Genomic DNA, 16,716 nt, shown 5'->3' on the forward strand with positions numbered 1-16,716 from the left:
ACATTGGTAACTTATGTGTCTGTTACCACATTCAAAAGTCTACAGACAGTCAATGTGGATAAGAACTAACCTACAGAATCTCAAATAAAGTTGGAGAACTGCCTTCAAAAAAAGTAAAAAGATTTTTAAAAATTTATAAAGTTGAATAAAAGTATTTTTATCATAAAATAGCTTTCTCTTTAAATAAACATGAAATACTTTAAATTTTCAACTTAAAATAATCAAAATTTGACATTTATTATTAATAAACACACCACAGAAAAATCTCTTTGCTTTTGTTCTGGGGAAAAAATTGTTTCATTCGGGGGTTACACACCAGCCCCTGGCATGTCAGGAGCCATTTCCCCCCAAAAATATTGCAGGGACCATTGTCCTGGGGAGTTTGCGGAGAGCCCCACACCCCAATGGTATTTAGACCTGTTTTGTTGGCAGAGCCTACCCCACACCCAACTATCTTGAGAGCTATCAGTTAGCGGAACCCGCCCCACATTCCAACTATCTAGATAACTAGGTGTGTCAACTCCTGGCTTCCTGACCGAGGAATCGTGACCTGACCGATCATAACCTCCTGGCCGACGACCTTGTGACTGGCTCAAACCTACGCTGCAAGATTCCTTCCTGCCCCCCCATCCCAACCCAAATTCCTCATCCAGGGGCTATATAAGCTGCAACCATGACGCTAATAAACAGAGGCTTTGACACACCTTGCTTGGCCTTCTTCCTCTCTCCCACCCATGTCTTTTCAGATAGTGCCTCTCCGGGACCCTGGAATAACTGACCTGCCAGGCGGGTTACAACCCCTAGACTAACTGACCTGCCAGGGCAGTCTACAGTGGCGCCCGAACCAGCGACTCGGAGCACGGCTAACTATCGGACGATGATGCGCAGTCTCGGGATGACAACAAGAAGAAAAGGTTCTGCGGCTGTAGGACTCGGACAGATCTGCAGGACAAGGTAGGTGCAGGATTACTGTCGTCCAATAAGACATGGGACAATCACTTTCAAAGGAAGAGAAATTCATACAGGAATTTAAGTAATCACTCAGGGTGAGAGGAGTAAGTGTCAAAAAAAGAGATTTAGTTAAATTCTTCTGTTTTATAGATGAAATATGCCCCTGGTTAGTTTTAACCAGCCCAGAAATACACCCTAACATTTGGGACAGTGTGGGTAAAAATCTTAGTAAAATGATAAAAGCAGGTGATTCTGTGCCAGAAGTTGTTTTTACTTACTGGTCCCTAATCAGGGACATCATAAATAGTCCAGAAAATGGAGAAGACAGTTCCCGTCTCCTGTCAATAGTTACTGAATTCTTAGAGGCAACCCACCCACCATCTCGTAAAGACATCGAGAAGGGGTGTACTTCCCCGTGTCCTTCAGTTTTTATTAGTATTCCTGAGGACCCCTCCTCAGGACCTATTAATTCTACAGCAGCTCCCCAAGAGGAAACTGTGCCTGCTGGAGATAAGAGTCAAAAATCGCCTAAAGGCATTTATCAATTGCTGGCCACTTTTAAAAATGAAACCAAACCCAGCCAGCAGGACTCAGATCATTGGATTCGAAGTCCGGAGAAGCCTTTGGATTCAGAGTCCAAAAATAAGTTAGAAGTAGCTAGATATAAGGAAGGAAGGTATGGTAGAGGAGATAGGGTTCCCCGCGTCTTCCTTGGTCAGCCAAAAAGGACTCCGCAGCCGCCGCCATATGCTCTGACCATTCCCAATAGCATGCCTTTACCCACTCCTTTGGTTCAGGAATTGTTTAATACAAAAGCTGCCCTTAAGGCACAAATAAGAGGTCTCAAGCAAGTGCTTACATTACAGCATGAACTCTCAGACCTTTCCTCTCAGATTCAGGACTTAACAATTAACTATGGGAAAAGGCATGATTTTAGACAAACGGGAAAACTCTAGACTTAATCATAAAATGGCCTATCCAGTTATGACTAGGTCATGAGCTAGACAAGCAGAAGGTGCTGAGCTCCACCCTGATACCACAGAAGACCAGGAGAATTATGATCAAAATCAGGTGGCCTCTGATTCTGAGGAGGATCCTGAACAAAGTGAAGGTGAAACCTTTCAGCCCATATATAAAAAATTAAAAATTAAACATATGAAAGACCTTCACTCAGCTGTTAAAAACTATGGAATAAATGCACCTTTTACTCTTTCCATATTGGAGGGATTATCAGGGGAAGGATTTATGTTGCCCATAGAATGGGGCAAGGTGGTTCAGTCAGTGCTAACTAGAGGACAATATCTGACCTGGAAGACTGAGTTTCTCGATAGGGCTGAGGTCTTTGCTAACAACAATAGAAAAAACCCACTAAGTCAGACTGCCTCCTGGACAGCTGATAAAATCGCTGGCCAGGGTAAAATTGCAGATGAAGGGAGACAAAGGGGATTGTCACTGGGAATACTTTCCCAGACAGTGCAGGCAGCCCTGGCAGCCTGGAGGGCAGTTCCCTCTACTGGCGGCACTACCACCCCACTCACTAAGATCATTCACGGGCCTCAGGAGCCATATGCCCAGTTCATGGGTCGGCTCCAAGAAACAGCAGAAAGGATCTTGGGGCCGGAGGAAATGAAAGGGACTTTGGTCAAACAACTAGCCTTCAAAAACGCAAATACTGCATGCAAAGATGCATTAAGGGGAAAAATGAGGGACATTGATGTTTCTGGTATGATTAAAGTGTGTAATGAGGTAGATAATTTTGGCCATCAGCTATCAAAGTCAATCAGCCTGGCCATTGGCTCAGTATTTCAGGGACAAAGGGGATACTCTCGCCCCCAATGGAAGACATGTTTCATCTGTGGTCAATTGGGACATTTTTCAAGGGAATGCCCCTCTCGACAAATGGTTGGGAATAATCAAAATGGTCCTGGGAATAGAAGGGGTGGTCACCCGGGACCCTGCCCCCGATGCAGGCAGGGCATACATTGGGCAAGTGAGTGCAAATCCAAGGCTGATATATTGGGCAACCCCCTAACCCCTGCCTTCGCCACTGAGGTTCAGGGAAACGGGAAAGGGGCCCCGATCGGGGGCCCTTACTCACCAACTTTGTACCAGCCAGCTCGAACCACGACACCCAATATAAGGGAGATGACCCAACGTCAAAACCCCTTTTCAGGGCTACCCCAGGGAGCACAGGATTTGACTTGTGTCCCTACTCCACCCGGATTATAACCCCCCGAGGATGGGACCACAATTATAGAGACCAGTCTATATGACCCTCCTCCTCCTGGCATGTTTTATCTCATTATAGGGCGAGCTTCATGCTCTCTAAAGGGGCTTTCTGTTATTCGCTCTATAGTTGATGCTGATTATGAAGGAGAAATTAAATTACTTGCCACTGCTACTGAGGGCCCCTTAACTCTTAGAGTTGGACATCGCATAGCACAAGCCCTGCCATTGCCTATGATAGGAAAATTCCCCTGCCAAGGAAATGAGCGTGGTGCCTCTAGCCCCTGCTCTTCTGACATATATTGGGTGCAACAGCTTTCTGATACTCGACCTATGATGACATTATGGTTAAATAATAAACAATTCCAGGGCCTTTTAGACACGGGTGCAGATGCCACTGTTCTATCATCTAGATATTGGCCTAAGGCATGGCCTGTAGACTCCAACGCCACCCACTTACAAGGTATAGGAAAAACCCAGAGTACTCTACAAAGCTCCAAGTTGTTAAGCTGGAAGGATAAAGAGGGCAATTTAGGCACCATTTAGCCTTCCCCAGTTAACCTCTGGGGAAGGGACATCTTAAAACAAACGGGAGTTATTATGCTTAGCCCTAATGAAGTTGTCACCAAACAGATGCTTAATATGGGATTCCTCCCGGGTAAAGGATTAGGAAAGGAAAAACAGGGACCTACAGACCCTATTGCTGTTAACCAGCACCCAGGTCGCTTAGGCTTAGGTGCAGACCTTTATTCATAAAGACCACTGATCCTCCTGCACTCCAGGCTGATATATCTTGGAGGACTAATGACCCAGTCTGGATAGACCAGTGGTCCATGCCTCAGGAAAAGGTTCATGCTGCCCTGCAGTTGGTGCAAGAACAATTAGAGCAGGGACATCTTGAGCCCTCCACATCCCCATGGAACACCCCCATTTTTGTTATTAGAAAGAAAAATGGGGACTGGAGACTGTTACAGGACCTAAGGGAGGTTAATAAGACCATGATGCCCATGGGGGCTTTACAACCTGGCTTGCTGTCACCAGTTGCTATTCCCAAAGGATTTCATAAAATTGTTATTGATATAAAAAATTGCTTTTTTTCTATCCCTTTGCATCCCGCTGATTGTTAGCAATTTGCGTTCTCTATTCCAATTATCAATCATGCTGGCCAAAATCCACGGTTTCAATGGCGAGTCCTGCCCCAGGGCATGGCTAACTCTCCCACCCCGTGTCAGCGTTTTGTAGCTCAATCTGTGAAACCCATAAGATTGCTATATCCCACTGCCTATGTTCTTCATTATACAGATGATGTATTGATAGCTGCTGATAAGATTGAGGTAGTAAATCAAATAGCTCAAGATTTAGTTTTAGCCTTACAAGATAGAGGTTTTATTATACCTCCAGAGAAAATTCAAACTTGTTATCCCTTTTTATTTTGGGGATTTCAATTGGACCCAACCTTGATTCATACACAAAAGATTCATATTAAAAGAACCAAAGTAATTGTTTAAATGATTTTCAAAAACTCTTGGGCGATATTAATTGACTACGCCCTTATCTCCGACTCACAACAGGAGATTTAAAACCATTGTTTAACATATTACAATGGGACCCCGATCCCAGCTCTCCCAGGAGTCTCACACCAGAGGCAGAAGCTTCACTTGTAAAAGTAGAGGAAGCTATATCTCAGCAAGGCATAGGATACTTTGATCCCTCAAAAATTCTTTATTTGTTGGTATTCACCACTGACTATATGCCTTCCAGACTTCTGTGGCAAGAGGAGCAACCACTTCTATGGGTTTATGCATCTGCTACCTCACCCAAAGTCTTGTCCCCCTATCGCTTCTTGGTAAACCAAATCCTGTTTTCAGGAATTAAGACTGCAGTTCACTATTTTGGCCGCGACCCTGACATTACCGTCACCCCATATTCGGGACAACAAATTGTCTGGCTACAGCAGAGGCATGATGAATGGGCTGTGTTACTTGCTGGATTCCACAGAAAGCTTGATACTCACATGCCAGGGAACAAGCTTATCCAATTTCTTAATATCACATCTTTTACATTTTTAAAGAACACATGCCTGCGGCCCATCCCAAATGCCTTGTTTGTTTTTATAGATGGTTCGAAAAATGGAAAAGCCTCATATGTTATTAATGATAAGGCCTACTCTATTGATACCCCATATAGATCTGCCCAGATGGTAGAATTGTTTGCAGCATTCACCATATTCCAATTGATCCGCCACCACGAATTTAATTTGTTCTCTGATAGCCAATATGTTCGAAATGGTCCCTACCATTCAGCCTTCAACACCTACATTTCAATTGTTTTCCAAAATTCAAAGATTAATTAGAGACCACTCATATTTATTTTTTGTGGGCCATATTTGAGCACATTCGGGTTTGCCTGGACCTTTGACACGGGGAAATGAATTGGCAGACAAGAGCACTTGTTTAGTAGCCTCGGTCTCTGTACAGGATCCCGTGCAGGAGGCTCAGGCTGCTCACTTGCTTCATCATCTTAATGCCTCAATCTTGTGTCTTAGATTTGGTGTAACTAGAGAACAAGCCAGACAAATTGTTAAAAACTGCAAGAATTGTGTGACCCTTTTGCCTGAACCCCATTGGGGAGTCAATCCTCGGGGCCTGATCCCAGGGGAACTATGGCAAATTGATGTTACTCATATCCCTTCCTTTGGTAAACTTAAATATGTTCATGTTAATATTGATACTTATAGTGGCTTCCTGTATGCGTCCGCTCAGACAGGGGAAGCCACTAAACAGGTTATTGCCCATTTATTTCTTACATTTTCTGCAATGGGACAACCCAAAATACTTAAGACTGACAATGGACCTGGTTATACTAGCCAGAAATTTAAACAATTCTGTGCCCAGTTAAATATAAAACATTGTACTGGTATTCCCTACAATCCACAAGGCCAGGGCATTGTTGAACATGCCAATCAGACACTTAAGCATACCATCTCTAAATTAATGGCACAAGAGACCCTTTACCCCATAAAAGGTAAGGCTAAGATAATCTTGGCCCATGCTCTCTTTGTGCTCAATTTCCTAACATTGGACAATCAGGGGAGGTCTGCTGCAGACAGATTGTGGCACCCCTCTACCCAATTTACCTATGCACAAGCCCTTTGGAAGGACCCCTTGTTGGGTGCCTGGGCTGGCCCCGACCCTGTGCTTATTTGGGGAAAAGGCCATGCATGTATTTATGATACCAAGGCTCAAAATGCCAGATGGCTCCCTGAGCGTCTGATAAAATTGTATAATCCAACCAGTGTAGCGGCGTAAACGAATGCAGACAGATTGTAAAAATATATATAGTTTTAATGTAGAAATAGACTTACAGAACCACCGTTCCCGCGGAGACCAGGAAAGCAGAAGAGACAGCTCGGAGCACGCTCGCCAAATTTATAGGCAGACATTAGCCCGAGGCGAACATGCCCCCCAAGGGGCGGGACTTATCCCTACATCTCCCCTTTTTGTCTAAATAAGACAGAACTAAACCAAATACAATGACATACAATAACAACAAATAATAAATATAACAAACAATATTGAGAACAAAAGCTTTGCTAAACATTCTATCTTAAGGAGTCCAAATAATGTAAAGAGTAACTACAATTATATAATCTTCAACTCAGTCAAAGATCTGAGAAGGGAATAAACACTACTCAACAAACGAGATATATCCAAAATGTGCAACAATTGACAGAGACAACTGACTACCTGGGCAATCACCCAGAGTCTCGTTTGCAATGTTGAGTCAACCAATTTTGGCTAAGGTCTAACATAAGTGACATACCATTATTAAAGGCAAGCAACTTTTCAAAACTATCTTACCCTGTCTTGGCAGGATATGACAGTCCTGTTTTATCCATTGATGCATGCTCTGTATCTTTGTCAGTGGTTGAGGTATGGGCATTTCTTTGCCCCAAGGCCAGTTCTGCCAAAAAGAAAGGCTCTTTAACATACCCTGGGGGAGAACGGTCCAGTGGTACCTCCTCAAAGGTTGAGAATTGTTATAAGTAGGCACTGTGAAGGCAAATTTTTCTCTATCTACTTTTTGCAAAGGTATAGTGTAGTAATAAGGGCGGCGGGGCTGCGTCCCCAGCACCCCAGCCGCCCCCACGGCTAGCTTATGCCCGAAATAACAACACACAAACTGTATTCATTTAAATACTGCTTGGCCCTTTAGCTCTAGCACTTACAGGCTAATTCTCACATCCCGATCAACCCATCTCTAATAATCTGTGAGAACCGGTCTTACCGGAAAGATTCTAGCCTATGTCCATCCTGGGTTGGAGCTTCATAACATGCATCTGCCTGGGAGCTGGGAGCATGGCGTCTCCCTGAGGCATCTGCTCCCGAGAGGAGAGCTGTCGAGTCTGAGCTCACTTCCTCTTCCTCCCAGCGTTCTGTTCTGTTTACTCCTCCCACCTATCTTCTAACCAATAAAATGGGCCAAGGCAGTTCCTTTATTAGCCAATGACCTTCCTCCATCAGTATAGTGAAAAAACAATCCTTTAAATCAATAACTATGAGAGGCCATTCTTTTGGTAATAAAGAGGGCAAAGGAATTCCAGATTGCAGAGGGCCCATAGGTTGAATAACCTTGTTGATGGCCCTGAGATCTGTCACCATCCTCCATTTACCTGATTTTTTCTTAACCACAAATACAGGAGAATTCCAAGGGCTGGTAGATTCTTCTATATGTCCAGCATCTAATTGTTTTTGTACCAGCTGTTCTAAAGCCTGTAACTTTTCCTCAGCTAAAGGTCATTGCTTTGTCCATATTGGTTTCTCAGTCAACCATTTTAGAGGCAAGGCTGTTGGTATCTCTGAAGGGACATCAATTGCTTGTTCTTGTACAGCCCAAATGGCCGGTTTTCTCTGTTTGTAATATCTTTTAATATTATTCTCAGAAATATAGGCTCTAGATTTAGCAGGAATGTTAATTTCGGTATTCCATTGTTGTAATAGGTCACGACCCCATAAATTCATTGCGATATTGGCTACATATGGCTTTAATTTTCCTATTTGTCCCTCTGGCCCTATACATTCAACCCATCTCGTTCTCTGCCTTACTCGAGATAGGGTTCCAATTCCCAGGAGCTGAACATTTACATTCTGAAGAGGCCAATACAGATGCCAAGATTCTGGGCTAATGATACTTCAGCACCTGTGTCCAGCAGGCCAGTAATAAAAATGTCATTTACACAAACTCTCAGTTTAGGTCTTTGATCATTTATAGAAGTTTGCCAAAACACACGTAACTTATCTTTCTGATCATTATCGCTTGCAACAGTAGGCATGGGGCATCCTAATTGTCTTGATGAGGCACGTTTTCTGCAGAAACTAGAAATGACTGAACCATGTTTGCCATGGGGGCCTGTGAGGCCCCCCCTCTCACATTTCCCGACTGTATCAGGTTGCCTTGTCTATCTCTTGTAGACCTGCATTCATTCGTCCAATGTCTGCCCTTTCCACATCTTCTACATAAACCTGAAGGCTGAGTCCTCCTATTTCTGTCATTTCTAGAAGATGCATTATTATTATTATTTCTGAAAGATGCATTATTATTATTATTATTTCTGAAAATCCATTGTCTACAATTCCTTTTCATATGACCCATTTTGCCACAATTAAAACATTTGGTATTCTGGTGTCTCCTTTTAACATTGGAAATTGCTTCTTCTACCCATGCTTCAGTGCCATAATCAAATGTATCAACATTGAGTGTATGCAAGACCCATTCTTCCAAGGGCGCTGATCTGAGCTTTAAAGGCCCCAAAATCCTTTTGCATTCCACATTTGCATTTTCATAAGCCAAAGACTCAATCATTATACGTCTTGCTTCTGGGTCAGATATCCCTATTTGTACAGCCTTAGTTAATCTTTGTAAAAAGTCACTAAAGGGTTCTCTCTGACCCTGTTTAACTCTGACAAATGATCCCATTCTCTGTCCTGGGTCTTGTACCCTGTCCCAAGCCCTTAAGGCTGCTGTAATACACATGGAGAGTGTGTTTTCATCCAAATTAGCTTGTTCCTGAGGGTCGGAAAAGAGTCCTTCACCTAGAATTTTATCTAGGGAAATGTCAATTCCCTTTGCTTTTTCCTGCTGTTCGAAGAGTCTAGCCTCTTGCCTGAATAAGCATTTCCATTTCAATTGCGGTCCACTCTCGAGTACCGCAGAGCTCAGCTGGAGCCAGTCCGAGGGGGTTGCTCTGCTTGTATTGGCCCAAGATCTTAGCATCTCTTTAACAAAAGAGGCTTGCATCCCAAAAGTCATGACAGCCTGTTTTATTTCCTTGAGATCATTCATACGGACAGGCTCCCATGTATCCTCCTTGATGACCCTAGGGTTTTTGGAACCAATCACCTTCTCTGTTGTTATTACTGGAAAGGCAGGTAGAGCTGTAGGTAGAGCTTTGTGGAAATTGTCCCGGAGAGATTTACCCATAGATGTAGTTAAAATTTGCCTTTCTACCCTTTGCTCTTCTTCATCAGAATTTAGAAATTCCTCAATCTTTTCAATTCTATTCACCATTGCCTTCTGCATTGTCTGAATCTCCTGTCCAGAATTATGTTCCAAAGACTTCATTGAGGATTCTAAAGTATGAAATTTGTCCGTTAGAGATAACATCTCATCTTTGGACATAATTTTTATGGCATAAACCGTGCCTTCTTTTATTGACAATCTTTCCTTCAATCTGTCATAAGCTTTAGACAAAATTCGATTGTCACATTCAGCAGTTTTGATTCTCTCAGTTAATGTTTCATTTCCTACAGAAAGGGACTGAATCTATGGTCCAGATCAGCAGTTCCCTCTTCCATAGTAATGAATTTCTCCTTAATATCAGCCACTAATGTTTCAGTTCCTACAGAAAGGGACTGAACCTTACTATCCAGATCAGCTGTTCCCTCTTCCATAGTAATGAATTTCTCCTTAACATCAGCCTGGAGAACTTCAAACTGATTCTTGAGAAGATTGTTATCAGCCTGGAGAACTTCAAACTGATTCTTGAGAAGATTGTTATCATTCTCAATTGTTTTTAAGCGTTCATTCTCTGCCTTAAGAATCCTGGATTCATCTCGTAAAGACTTTATGATATTTCTATTATCAAACCATTTGGTGCCAATGAAAACTACGAATCCCAGAAGGATCCATAGATGTGGGGTGATAGATACCTCTTGTAAAATCTCCCACATGGTACAATTAAAAAACCTGTTAAATTCTTGAACAGTAATGTGTTCAGACATTTTATTTATAAAAGAAAAAATTTTTTACCTGCAATGATCGGTTCCTGCCAGTGGTGGTTTCTGTGTTTTTGGAGCCTGTCCTAGAACTAGCTCTTGTAGACCAGGCTGGCCTCGAACTCACAGAGATCCGCCTGTCTCTGCCTCCCAAGTGCTGGGATTAAAGGCGTGCACTACCAAGGCCTGGCAGGCCTCAAACTCACAGAGATCCACCTGCCTCTGCTTCCCAAGTGCTGGGATTAAAGGCCTGCGCTACCACTGCCTGGCCGGCCTCAAACTCACAGAGATCCGCCTGCCCTTGCCTCCCAAGTGCTGGTATCAAAAGCGTGTGCCACCACTGCCCGGCCAAGTCACTTTGTATCAGACCAAATCTGACGCTGAGGCAGTTTTTGTTGCAAAACCGCAGGTACTTGAGCTTCTGCTAATTCAGGCAGTGGGGTTCCGCTGCAAAACTTAGCCAAGGCAGGCAGAATGGGCCTGTGTCTCCGAGTATGTCTTGGACTCGGCACTGGGGCCGGAGTCATGAACTGAAAAACAGCACCCAGGAGGGTGCTGTGTTAGCTAGCGGGCTACCTGCTTGAGTCGGGGGCAAAATAGCCCGACGTTGGATGCCAAAATGTAGAGGCGTAAACGAATGGAGACAGATTGTAAAAATATATATAGTTTTAATGTAGAAATAGACTTACAGAACCTCCGTTCCTGCGGAGAACAGGAAAGCAGAAGAGACAGCTCGGAGCATGCTCGCCAAATTTATAGACAGACATTAGCCCGAGGCGAACTTATCCCTACAAACCAGGGAAAATAAACCCTGAGAAAATTTCCCTTCTTGTGCTTTCTTTCAGATGCTGACAAAAATCTTGACACCACCTTGGCTATGGGTCCTTCTAATTTGGACCCGCCATATGGGAGGAGCAACACCCCCGTATCAATTTTTCAGTTTTACCTGGCTAGTCATAAATGAAGCAGGTGACATTGCTAACTCCTCCTCCACTATAGCCGCAACTCCTGATTGGGGCCCTTTAGAGGTAGATCTCTGCAAATTGGTTCTGGGAGGCCATTCAGATTGGGGAGTGCACGATAAGTTTCTCCCTTTAACACAGGCTCCAGAAAATACATACAATTTCAAGAAGCAGCCTGGCTATACCACTAGATTTAGCAGGCGCTTCCTCGCTTTCACACCAATATACGTTTGCCCCGGAGTGTTCCACAGAGTTCCCTCCCTGGCTTCCAAATGTGGATTTAGTCCTGATTATTTCTGTGCCTCATGGGGCTGTGAAACTACTGGGGATACATATTGGAATTCCTCTTCTTCCTGGGATTATATTCAAGTTAAGAGAAAATGTTCAATGCAAAGTTTAGCTGCTCGATGTGTGCCTAATAGCTGGTGTAACCCCTTAATAATCTCCTTTACAGAAGCAGGAAAAAAAATTGATTGGGTCAGTTCTAAAGGAATAGAATGGGGGCTCATTCTCTATAAGAGCGGACGAGACTTTGGGGTGACTTTTAAAATAAAGTTACTAAAAACAGTTCCACAATCCACGGTTACTGTGGTAGGCCCAATAAGGCATTACATTTTCTGATCAGTGAGCAACTTAGTCGTCCTTCAACTCACAAACAAACCCCTACCAATAGTTCGTCTGTAACGGCCCATCCCTTTCAACCCACCTTGCCCCAAGGACTTCCCTCTTCTGCTGATCTTATTCTATCTATGGTCAATGCTTCTATAGTTTCTTTACATGCTATTAATAATTTCCTATATGAGGAATGCTGGGTTTGCTTTTCACCAAAGCCCCCCTTTTATGAAGGTGTGGCTGCTTTTGGCTCCCCCAATTTAACTAATGATACAAAGCACTTAAGGTGGCATCCTGTTGATGGTGAATTTTGGTCTTATGATAAGCCAGGTCTCTGGCATAGGGCTATGCCTTAGGGGACCAGCCTTGCGCTTCCCTCAACCATTGCAGCAGACCTGCAATCAGACATTTATTGTTAATATTTCTTTTTCTTATATTTCTGCACCTGAAGGATTCTATTTTGCCTGTGCCTTGGGCCTCACCACTTATATAGTTATCAATAACATTTTGATCAATGAAGATTATTGTGTGCTCGTGTGCCAGGGCGGTCTACACTGGCGTCCATTTTTGGAATGTTGGGCAGAAAGCTCCATTTCAAAGCTCCCTCCTCTAGGAGTTGCTTCAGTCCAAATACTGAAAGGCCCTCGTTTTCAAGGGCAGTGGGAGAGATCCCCCAGACTCAATAATCCAGGCCAACAGATGCAATCAGCAAGAGGTGTCTTTATTGATCACACAGGTGCCTGTGGGTGCAACAGCAGCATATGCCAACTGAGCACCCCGGGCAAATTCAAACAGCCATATTTATAGGGAAAAATGATTACATAAGAGGGTAGTATAGTACAAGCATTTCAGTGGCTCTCAAATTGGCCGGCTTATCTCATCCTGGGGACAGCCCCATGTCTATTCTCGAATTTCCCCGAAAAACCATAAAGCTAGATAAAGTACTCTGCAGCAAGTTGACAGTTTCAATAGAATGTTTTGGGGGTGGAGTATTATTCTCTCTCCTTAGCCCCGAAGAACCACAAAGCTAGATAGAGCATTCTGCAAGCTAACAGTTTAGATAGAATTCTTTGGGGGGTGGAGTATTTCCTCTCCTCAGCCTAGTCAGTGAATCTGCAACCCATAGATATCCAGTTCTAGCATCAGCTGAGGGGGGTGGGGGCAGCTAAATTTCAGCAGAGTTTAACATAGTACATGGGCACGGGGGTCTTTCAAGTATGGGGGGGGTCTTTCAATACCACCTCTGATAAAGCACACCAACCGTGACCCCTCCACAGGGAGGGTCAAGAGCACCCCCACAGGCTATTTAAACTGCCCTCTTTACCTCTCCGTGTTTCCCCCGGCCACCAGGAGTGCTGACATCCTTTAAACCTGAGTATCTTTTAATTTGGTCTGATTGGGATTATTTGTGTTGGTGGAGAGGTAGGTCATTTTAAAAAAGTACTTAACAAAAACAATAATAAAAATTTGGAAAATCAGAGTCACAAAATATTAGTAAAAAAGTTGCTTGAGGTTTTGAGGGATTTGGGTGTTTAAGAAAATATTACATGGCCTACTTATCTATCTTCAAATTTCTGGCTGGAAACCAGAATACTTTTAAATCTAGTAAATTATTATCTATATGCAGACTTTGATTGTACATATTCTAATAATGTAGAAAAGTAGGTAACGTTTAGAAACTAAAGTGATGGAGAGGGCAGTGTAGAATTCAATATCACACAAAAATGAATACATTAAAAAGAAATGGCTAGGGATAAATTTCCGATTGGGAATCAGAGATATTAAGAAAATGAGAAAGGAGTCTATTTTGCTGAGTTTTTGTCTTTTGGAAGTTGTGAGATAAATCAAATGATTCCATGAATAACAGCACACTAATTGAAGTAAGAGAATATGACTTTAGGGAGAGGGAAGAATAGAGTGGAGAAAACTGTCTGCTACTGGAGACATGATGGAGTCACAAGTTGATCAGTAATAGACAAGATGAAAGTCACCATTAATGATAATGCCCTGAGAACAGATATTAAAGGACTATATGCTAAAGTGTGCTGATAAAATCATCTTCTATTTTATCTTTTTATGAGCTCAGAATTTTTTCAAAACTAAATATCAGGATCCCCCACACTTGACTTTGATAGCTGCAATTTAAATTTCAGAGATCTACCTACTTCTGCTTCCCAAGTGCTGTGATTAAAGGTATGTTCCACCACCATCTGGCTCTGCTGCCTTTGGTAATGATGTAAAGATGTTAATAAACATTTGCTTATTCTGCATCTCTTTAATTATGTAAAGGTGTTGCTGTTTTACCTGATTGGTCTAATAAAAAACTGAACAGCCAATAGCTAGGAAGGAGCTGGACAGGTGGGGCTGACAGACAGAAAGATTAAATAGGAGGAGAAATCTAGGTTAGAGAAGAATGAGAGGAAGAAGAAGAATGAGGGAGAAAGGGAAGGAGACACCTAGGGTCAGCCAGCAGACACAGAGTAGGACACACAGAAAGAATGCTAAAATTTTCTGAAGCAAAATGTAGATGAAGAGTAACAGGTTAATTTAAGTAAAAAAAAAAGCTAGTCAAAAATAGTGTACACAAAGGCTGAGCATTTATAACTAATAATAAGTCTCCATGTCATGATCTAGGAGCTGGTCGGTGACCCAAAAGAAAAAGCCTGCTACATATATGCATACACAAACACACATACACATATGTGTGTCAAGCAGTAGATATATAATACTACTTATATACATACATACGTGTGTGTGTGTGTGTGTGTGTGTGTGTAATGAGTCAAGCAGTAGAAAGATGTTTTTCAGGTGCTTGAGGGGATAGATTAAAAAATACTTTGTATTTATTAGTGAATCACACTCAGTGCTTTTCTCCCCACTTTTTTCTGTGTCTCTTAGCTATCTTTCTACAGAAAAAAAATACATTTTGGCACATTGCTTCTATAGCTGAAAAAATAAACAAAATCTTGTGAGCAATCATGTCTCTTACCCTTAAGAACAGCAAAAATGTAAGTCGTCAAAGGCAAGCTTTCTAGGCAAATTCTGGACCTTGCTCACTTCTGTATTTTGTGTGTTGATCATAGTCATTTCCACTGCCTACAAACAAAGAACTCAGGTAAAATACAAATTAATAACCTAACTTACAAATGTAGTACTTCCATGACTTCCATGGAGATTGGTAAAGAGATGGAGTAAACACAATGGATATCTGGGGTAATCCAGCATTGCTGACCTGATAAATAGTGCTGAATCACCCACTAGAGTGAACTCTGAGGTGAGGACTTTTATTCCTGCTGTACAGAATAGAAGTTTTTGGTCAGGTGTTTATGGTAGTACTGAGGCAGGGGGATTATAAAGTTCCAGGACAGCTGCTTCCTCTACATAAAGGGATTTGTTGCAAAAATTTCAAAAACCAAAGTATCTGTATCTCTCCCAATATGGCAAAAGTCAGTTTTATAGCCAGACAGTGGTGGTGCATGCCTTGGAGGCAGAGGCAGGAGGATCTCTGTGAGTTCGAGGCCAGCATGGTCTACAAGAGCTAGTTCCAGGGCTTGGGCTATTACACAGAGAAACCCTGTCTGGAAAAAAAAAACCAAAAAAACCCACACACACAAGAAGAAGAAGAAGAAGAAGAAGAAGAAGAAGAAGAAGAAGAAGAAGAAGAAGAAGAAGTAGAAGAAGAAGAAGAAGAAGAGAAAAAAGTCAATTTCATTCTACTTAGGGAAAAATAATAAATATGATTTTTTAAAAAGACAGCCATAAGTAACCATAAGTAAAATCTTTAAACTGACCATTAATCTTCAAAAAACATATTTCATAATTACTTCCTCATTTATGGAAGTATTCTTCTAGAAATAACCTTTAAGGATTTGTCATTCATACATAATGTTTTATCATGTATTTACACCTTTTAAAATGCCTATTATATGCTACATGCTTTGCTTTGCAAAGAAAGAGCTGTAAGGTCAAGGACAAAGGTTGCAATGCTATCTCAGTTGGACACTGTTGTCAGAGTCAACAAATAAAAACATGGACGTCACACTGAAATTGTTATTCAAGTTTAATGTAATGTCCTTTTTCATCTTGCAAATCTTTATTGGAGGGTAAATGAAGTAGCAGCAAGTAACTGAAAAGGAAGGCTTGTTTTAGAAAGTAATTGCCAAAATGAATTCTGAGCTTGGGAACCCTTGGGAAAAGCCTTTCTGGGTGGAAACACAGCAAGACAAAGATAGTCCCAAGGCACTGAGGAGTCTAGAATCTAGGGCAGTAAAGAGCTGGGGAAGCAATAGGAAAATTATGTTATTAAGTCCGAGAGAAAAGCAGGATTGGGATTTTTGAAAGCCTCCTAAGAAGTTTGCACTTTTTAATCCCAGCACTCGGGAGGCAGAGGCAGGCGGATCACTGGGAGTTCAAGGCCAGCCTGGTCTACAACAGCTAGTTCCAGGACAGGAACCAAAAGCTACGGAGAAACCCTGTCTCGAAAAATCAAAAAAAAAAAAAAAAGTTTGCACTTTGTCCTAAAATTAGGGAGATTTGTCCAGGAACTGTATGCTTCTCAATTGGACTCAGCTACTCAACTGGACTAATTTTTTAACTGGGCTATGGGAGGATGGGCATTGGTATTATTCAGGGAGAACTGAAGATGCTTGAACCAAAGCACAGGGAAGTCAGGTTCTATAAGAATGTCAATG

The sequence above is a fragment of the Microtus oregoni genome, unplaced genomic scaffold (genome assembly GCF_018167655.1).
Source record: "Microtus oregoni isolate MIOR12 unplaced genomic scaffold, Mior012 000008F_ref0000371, whole genome shotgun sequence".
Lineage (NCBI taxonomy): Eukaryota > Metazoa > Chordata > Mammalia > Rodentia > Cricetidae > Microtus > Microtus oregoni.